Source organism: Oncorhynchus masou, chromosome 17 (genome assembly GCF_036934945.1).
Source record: "Oncorhynchus masou masou isolate Uvic2021 chromosome 17, UVic_Omas_1.1, whole genome shotgun sequence".
NCBI lineage: Eukaryota > Metazoa > Chordata > Actinopteri > Salmoniformes > Salmonidae > Oncorhynchus > Oncorhynchus masou.
This window is the reverse complement of record NC_088228.1, coordinates 10,267,745-10,275,367: the sequence shown is the minus strand read 5'-3', so window position 1 is coordinate 10,275,367 and position 7,623 is coordinate 10,267,745.

Sequence of the window (7,623 nt, the reverse complement as noted above, 5' to 3'; positions counted from 1 at the left end):
CAAGTAGTATTTTACTGGGTGACTTCCACTGTTACTTGAGTAACTTTCTATTAAGGTATCGATACTTTTACTCAAGTATGATAATTGGTTATTTTTCCACCACTGGCTATGATGTGATGTCATCTTTGTGCTGCAGCAATGCTGTCAACATGTTTGCCACAGCAGAGGGCCTCCTGACCCAGCAGGACCTTGTCAACAAAGACGGACTACAGGAAGTGTTCGCCACAAACCTCTTTGGTCATTTCATGCTGGTGAGTCACGTCTTATCTGATCTTATCGTAACATTTCTCAACAGAGAGAGGTTTGTCTCAAATGGAAACCAAGCCTGGAAATTCAAACATAAGGGCCAGGAGTTTTCCCTTACCCACGTAACCTGACCAGGACTCCAGTTACATCTAGGGTATATGGCCTGGAGATTTTCCTTACCCACGTAACCTGACCAGGACTCCAGTTACATCTAGGGTATATGGCCTGGAGTTTTCCCTTACCCACGTAACCTGACCAGGACTCCAGTTACATCTAGGGTATATGGCCTGGAGTTTTTCCTTACCCACGTAACCTGACCAGGACTCCAGTTACAACTAGGGTATATGGCCTGGAGTTTTCCCTTACCCACGTAACCTGACCAGGACTCCAGTTATAACTAGGGTATATGGCCTGGAGTTTTCCCTTACCCACATAACCTGACCAGGACTCCAGTTACAACCAGGGTATATGGCCTGGAGTTTTCCCTTACCCACATAACCTGACCAGGACTCCAGTTACAACTAGGGTATATGGCCTGGAATTTCCCCCTATCTCCAGGTACAGCTAGGGTATAGGGCCTTCAGTTTTCACTTATCTCCAGGTACAACTAGGGTATAGGGCCTTGAGTTTTTCCTGGTTAGGTCATGTCTCATGGTCACATAGTGAAGAAAGCCAAAAGCACCGAGATATTGGAAACTTTGAGAAACTCAGCTGCTGTTCACAGCCAAAGGTAAATTGATACCCAGCTCACTGTAACAGGTAGTAACGTTACAGTGATCTGGAGACTCACAACATTAACTATTAAACGTGTTTGTTTCCATCTTGTCCATTTTGTTTCCATTCCGCACTGTCCCGAAGCCACTCCTGCGTTATCTTGGCTGTGTGCTTAGGATCATTGTCCTGTTGGAAGGTCAACCTTCGCTCCAGTCTGAGGTCCTGAGCGCTCTGGAGCGGGCTTTCATCAAGGATCTCTCTGTACTTTGCTCCATTCATCTTTCCCTTGATCGTGACTAGTCTCCTAGTCCCTGCCACTGAAAAACATCCCAATAGCATGATGTTGCCACCACCATGCTTCCTCGTAGGGATGGTGCCAGGTTTCCTCCAGGAGTGACGCTTGGCATTCAGGCAAAATAGTTTCATCAAACCAGAGAATCTTGTTTCTCATGATCTGAGTCCTTTAGGTACCTTTTGGCAAACTCCAAGTGGGCTGTCATGTGCCTTTTATTGAGGAGTGGCTTCCATCTGGCCACTCTACCATAAAGGCCTGCTTGGTGGAGTGCTGCAGAGATGGTTATCCTTTTGGAAGGTTCTCCCATCTCCACAGAGGAACTCTGGTGCTCTGTCAGAGTGACCATAGGGTTCTTGGTCACCTCCCTGACCAAGGCCCTACTCCCCAGATTGCGACCAGGTCTAGGAAGAGTCTTGGTTGTTCCAAACTTCTTCCATTTAAAAATGATGGATGCCACCATGTTCTTGGGGACCTTCAATGCTGCAGACATGTTTTGTTACCCTTTCCCAGATCTGTGCCTCAACACAATCCACAGTTGACATGCACTGTCAACTGTGGGACCTTATATAGACAGGTGTGTGCCTTTCCAAATCATAGACTCTAATCAAGTTGTAGAAACATCTCAAGGATGATCAATGGAAACAGGAGGCACCTGAGCTCAATTACGAGTCTCATAGCAAAGGGTCTGAATACTTACGTAAATAAGGTATTTATATATTTTTTTATATATACATTTGCAAACATTTCTTAAAACCTGCTTTTGCTTTGTCATTATGGGTTACTGTGTGTAAATTGATGAGGGAAAACTTATATTTAATCAATTTTAGAATGATACTTTAAAGCAGGGGTGGTCAACTCCAGTCCTCGAGGGCCTGATTGTTGTCCCAACTAACACACCAATAATCACCTAATCATGATCTTCAGTTTGGAAATCCGTTTGATCAATCAGCTGTGTTTGCTAGGGATAGAGAACAAGTGTGACACCACTTTATTTAACCAGGTAGGCCAGTTGAGAACAAGTTCTCATTTAAAACTGCGACCTGGCCAAGATAAAGCAAAGCAGTGAGACAAAAACAACAACAGAGTTACACATTAAAAAACGTACTGTCAATAACACAATAAATAAATGTATGTACAGTGTGTGCTAATGTAGAAGTATAGGGGGCTAGGCAATAAATTGGCCATAGAGGCGAAATATTTACAATTTAGCATTAATACTGGAGTGATAGATGTGCAGATGATGATGTGCAAGTAGAGATACTGGGGTGCAAAAGAGCAAGAGGGTAAGTAATAATGTGGGGATGAGGTAGTCGGGTGTGCTATTTCCAAATTGGCTGTGTACAGGTACAGTCATCGGTAAGCTGCTCTGACAGCTGATGCTTAAGGTTAGAGAGGGAGATATAAGATTCCAGCTTCAGGTCTAGAGTGTCTCCCCCTTTGAAGAGGGGGATGACCGTGGCAGCTTTCCAATCTTTGGGGATCTCAGACGATATGAAAGAGAGGTTGAACAGACTAGTAATAGGGGTTGCAACAATTTCGACAGATCATTTTAGAAAGAGAGGGTCCAGATTGTCTAGTACAGCTGATTTGTAGGGATTCAGATTTTTCAGTTCTTTCAGAACATCAGCTGTCTGGTTTTGGGTGAAGGAGGGGGGGGGGGGGTTGGGCAAGTTGCTGCAGGGGGTGCTGAGATGTTGGCCAGGGTAGGGGTAGCCAGGTGGAAAGCATGGCCAGCCATGCCAGCCGTGTAAAAATGTTTATTGAAATTATCAATTATCATAGGTTTATCGGTTGTGACAGTGTTTCCTATCCTCAGTGCAATGGGAAGCTGGTCAAGGGGTGAACCAAGGGCTATATCTGTTCTTAGTTCTAAATTTTTTTAATGGGGCATGCTTATTTAAGATGGAGAGGGAAGCACTTTTGAAGAGCAACCAAGCATCCTCCACTGACGGGATGAGGTCAATATCCTTCCAGGATATCCGGGCCAGGTCGATTAGAAAGGCTTGCTCGTTGAAGTGTTTTAGGGAGCGTTTGACACTGATGAGGGGTGGTCGTTTGACCGAGGACCCAGTACACACGCAGACAATGAGGCAGTGATCGCTGAGATTCTGGTTGAAGACAGCAGAGGTGTATTTAGAGGGCAGGTTAGTCAGGATGATATCTAATCAATCAGGCCCTCGAGGACTGGAGTTGCCCACCCCTGCTTTAAATGAACAAAATGTGGAAAATGTCCAAGGGTCAGAATACTTTCCGAATGCCCTGTACATGTAAACAGGGCTGAAAAGTGACTGATAGCAGGAATATATAAATAGAAGCTGTTTAGGAGTCTTTTGGTCTGAGCCTTGATGCACCAGTACAGACAGCACTGGGTATTCAGACGGCGATGGGCATTCAGACGCCACTGGGCATTCAGACGGCGCTGGGCATTTAGACGGTGCTGGGCATTCAGACGCCACTGGGTATTCAGACGGCGCTGAGTATTCAGACGGCGCTGGGCATTCAGACGGCGCTGGGCATTCAGCATTCAGACGGCGCTGGGCATTCAGACGCCGCTGGGTATTCAGATGCCACTGGGCATTCAGACGGCGCTGAGTATTCAGATGGCGCTGGGCATTTAGACGGCGCTGGGCATTCAGCATTCAGATGGCGCTGGGCATTTAGACGGCACTGGGCATTCAGACGCCGCTGGGTATTCAGCATTCAGACAGCGATGGGCATTTAGACGGCGCTGGGCATTTAGACGGCGCTGGGCATTTAGACGGCGCTGGGCATTCAGCATTTAGACGGCGCTGGGCATTTAGACAGTGCTGGGCATTCAGACGGCGCTGGTCATTCAGACGGCGCTGGGCATTGACGGCGCAGGACATTCAGCATGCAGACTGCGATGGGCATTTAGACGGCGCTGGAAATTTAGACGACGCTGGTCATTCAGCAGTTAGACGGCGCTGGGCATTTAGACGGTGCTGGGCATTCAGACGGCGCTGGGCATTTAGACGGCGCTGGGCATTTAGACGGCGCTGGGCATTCAGACGGCGCTGGGCATTTAGACTTCAGACGGTGCTGGGCATTTAGACGTCGCTGGGCATTTAGACGGTGCTGGGCATTTAGACGGTGCTCGGCATTTAGACGGTGCTCGGCATTTAGACGGTGCTCGGCATTTAGACGGCGCTGGGCATTTAGATGGCGCTGGGCATTTAGACGTGCTCGGCATTTAGACGGTGCTGGGCATTCAGACGGCGCTGGGTATTCAGACGGTGCTGGGTATTCAGACGGCGCTGGGCATTCAGACGGCGCTGGGCATTTAGATGGCGCTGGGCATTTAGACGCCGCTGGGCATTTAGACGGTGCTCGGCATTTAGACGGTGCTTGGCATTTAGACGGCGCTCGGCATTTAGACGGTGCTGGGCATTCAGACGGCGCTGGGCATTCAGACGGTGCTGGGTATTCAGACGGCGCTGGGCATTCAGACGGTGCTGGGTATTCAGACGGCGCTGGGCATTCAGACGGTGCTGGGTATTCAGACGGTGCTGGGTATTCAGACGGCGCTGGGCATTCAGACGGCGCTGGGCATTCAGATGGCGCTGGCTATTCATGGGATTACTGCATTATCACATGCTTATCTGGTGATTTTGGTTTATACAGAAGCTGCTTTTACAGTTGAATGTGTCTCAACAGCTTTAAATGTTTTTAGACTAATTCCTTTGAGTGATTTTTCATAATCGGAAATTTAATCCTGTCTTTTATAGCACTCGCTGTTTGTGCAAAAACCGGAGTCCCTGGATCCAAGAGCAAAGTACCACAGTTTGACGTCAGGCATAGCGAGCAACTACACGCAACCTCGACAAGTGAGTGTGTCTCGTTAAACGTTTTGGGAAAGCCAGGCCCCAGATAAAACATCTGTGAAGGTGTCTGATCAGTCTGATAAGGGTTGATGTGATAGCTTTACGTTCACACACGCACTATACACACATACACATGGATTTTGTGTTGTAGATATGTGGTAGTAGAGTAGGGGCCTGTTTTTAATATTTTTTAAATTGTATAACTGCTTTAATTTTGCTGGACCCCAGGAAGAGTAGCTGCTGCCTTGGCAGGAACTAATGGGAATCCATCATAAATACAAATACATGGGGATTTAATTCAAATTATATTTGAAAGAAAAAAGCTTTTCTAGACATGTTCATGTTATGTCATATTATGTTATAGCGTTTCAAAGGGAAAGTTATCTAGGCCGTTCTTCCATGACTTTGCTGTTTTGTGTTTTTCAGATGGACGTGTCAGAGGCCCTGTATTTGAAACTGCTGGAAATGGAAAAAGCTACTCATAAGAGATTAAAAGAGGAGGATGATGATAAACAAGCTTACAAAAAGTACCTCCACCAGACAGAGTTGTCTTTTGTCCGGCTATTCTCCTCGACTGACCTAGTATAAAACCACTTGACTTTTATTCTATAAGATAGAATCTATCTGGATGAAACGGTTTTACTCACAATGTGAATGTAAGGAAACCGTGTGCTCTGTATAAATTGACCATCGCCAAGAGGCACTACACTCTCATTGTCTTCCGTCAGATGGCGTCACTACTACGCAACGCTTGTCCCCTCAACCAATCAGTGCAGGTGGAATCGTGGCGCTATCTGACGTAAGACAATGGAGGAACCCTCTAACAAAGATCACATGGGTCTCTTTCAGGTTCCAAATAACACCTCTACTGAAACGCTATTAAAATGGAATTCAATGGGGGACATTTGTTATCGTCACTTTGAAAGGGACTAGGCTGTAAATTCCTGCTGCTAACTCATTGATCTAAATGTGGTGGCTCTATACTATGAAGACCTTTTGTGAATTATAAAGCGCAGGTGGTAATAACTTGACCAAAATGAGATAAATAATGTGAAAGCATTCATTTTCTGTGAGTGTTAAGTTCACAGGTGCTGCCTTATGGTAAGATGAAGAACTACTTGTGAGCTGTTGTACTTCTATTAAAATGTACGTTTAAAAGGAATGATTTTTGCCCATCTTGTTTCATTTGTTAGAACTAAAATGTTGGTGTAGTCTGTATTGCTAAGTGTGTGAGTTGAAATAGCCAAGCTTACTGGTGTAACTAAGACACCAGCCATGTCTCTTTACCTGATAGCTTCATCATAATACACACAGGCTGCTACGGTGTGGCCTTATAGAACATTCATTATTGTATTATTTCATTTTGGGAGGACTTTTTACCCCTTTTGTGATATCCAATTGGTAGTTACAGTCTTGTCCCATTGCTGCAACTCCCATGCGGACTCGGGAGAGGCGAAGGTCATGAGCCGTATGTCCTCCAAAACATGATCCCTCCAAGCCGCACTGCTTCTTGACGCACTGCTCGCTTAACCCAGAAGCTAGCAGCACCAAATTGTCGGAGGAAACACCGTACAGCTGGAGACCGAAGTCTGTGTTCATGCGCCCGGCCACCACAAGAAGTCGCTAGAGCGAGATGGGACACGGACAACCCTGCCCGGCCAAACCCTCCCCTAACCCGGACGACGCTGGGCCAATTGTGCACCGCTTCATGGGTATCCTGGTCGCGGCCGGCTGCGACACAGCCCGGGATTGAACCCGGATCTGTAGTGACGCTGCGCCATTTGAGGTGTGGTTTCCTTTTGCCAACACCAATTACCTCAAGTCAGTTTTAATTTGCGTTTATTTTTGTCGTGTTACTTCAATCATAAAAGATGAAGAATAGTTGTGGTGATGGATGGTGTCTCACTTTCAACGAATGAACAGTGAAGTTGAGCTATGAGTAATGTCCCTCCCTCTACTAAAACAGGTGTGCACCATATACAGTCAGTCTACAGAGAAACACATTAACTATAATGGCGGTTTCAACATGACACAGATACTTCCAATACGTTAATTGTCACTGATATTGTGCACGGCTCTAATTTCATTGAAACCACTGTTGGGCGTTACAGGTGTGTATATGGCTTGATGGTTTAGTTCCCAAACTTCCCATGCTGATAGGCTACAACAGAAGTGACTTGTCCGATTGACCTCTGTAAGACACTACCAGCTGTTTTACTACATGACCCCTGCCTGCCCTCCCCACACACTTTTATTTGCTGCTTTTTTATAAACAGACAAATCCTCCTTAATCTTCAGATGTGCACTAGTCCACACACAGAGCAGCTGTATATTGGAATGTGGAAATGCTTCACTTGGAAGGTCCCCTTTCTCTTGCTATCTCTCTCTTCATCTTCTTATTTCTTTCTTTCTCTCTCTCTCACACCCTCTTCCTCTCTCAAAATTTAGTGAAAAGCATTAACTGCATATAAAGCATGTATTATTCTGTTCTAAAGATGATGCAATAAAAATATGTATTGGTAACCT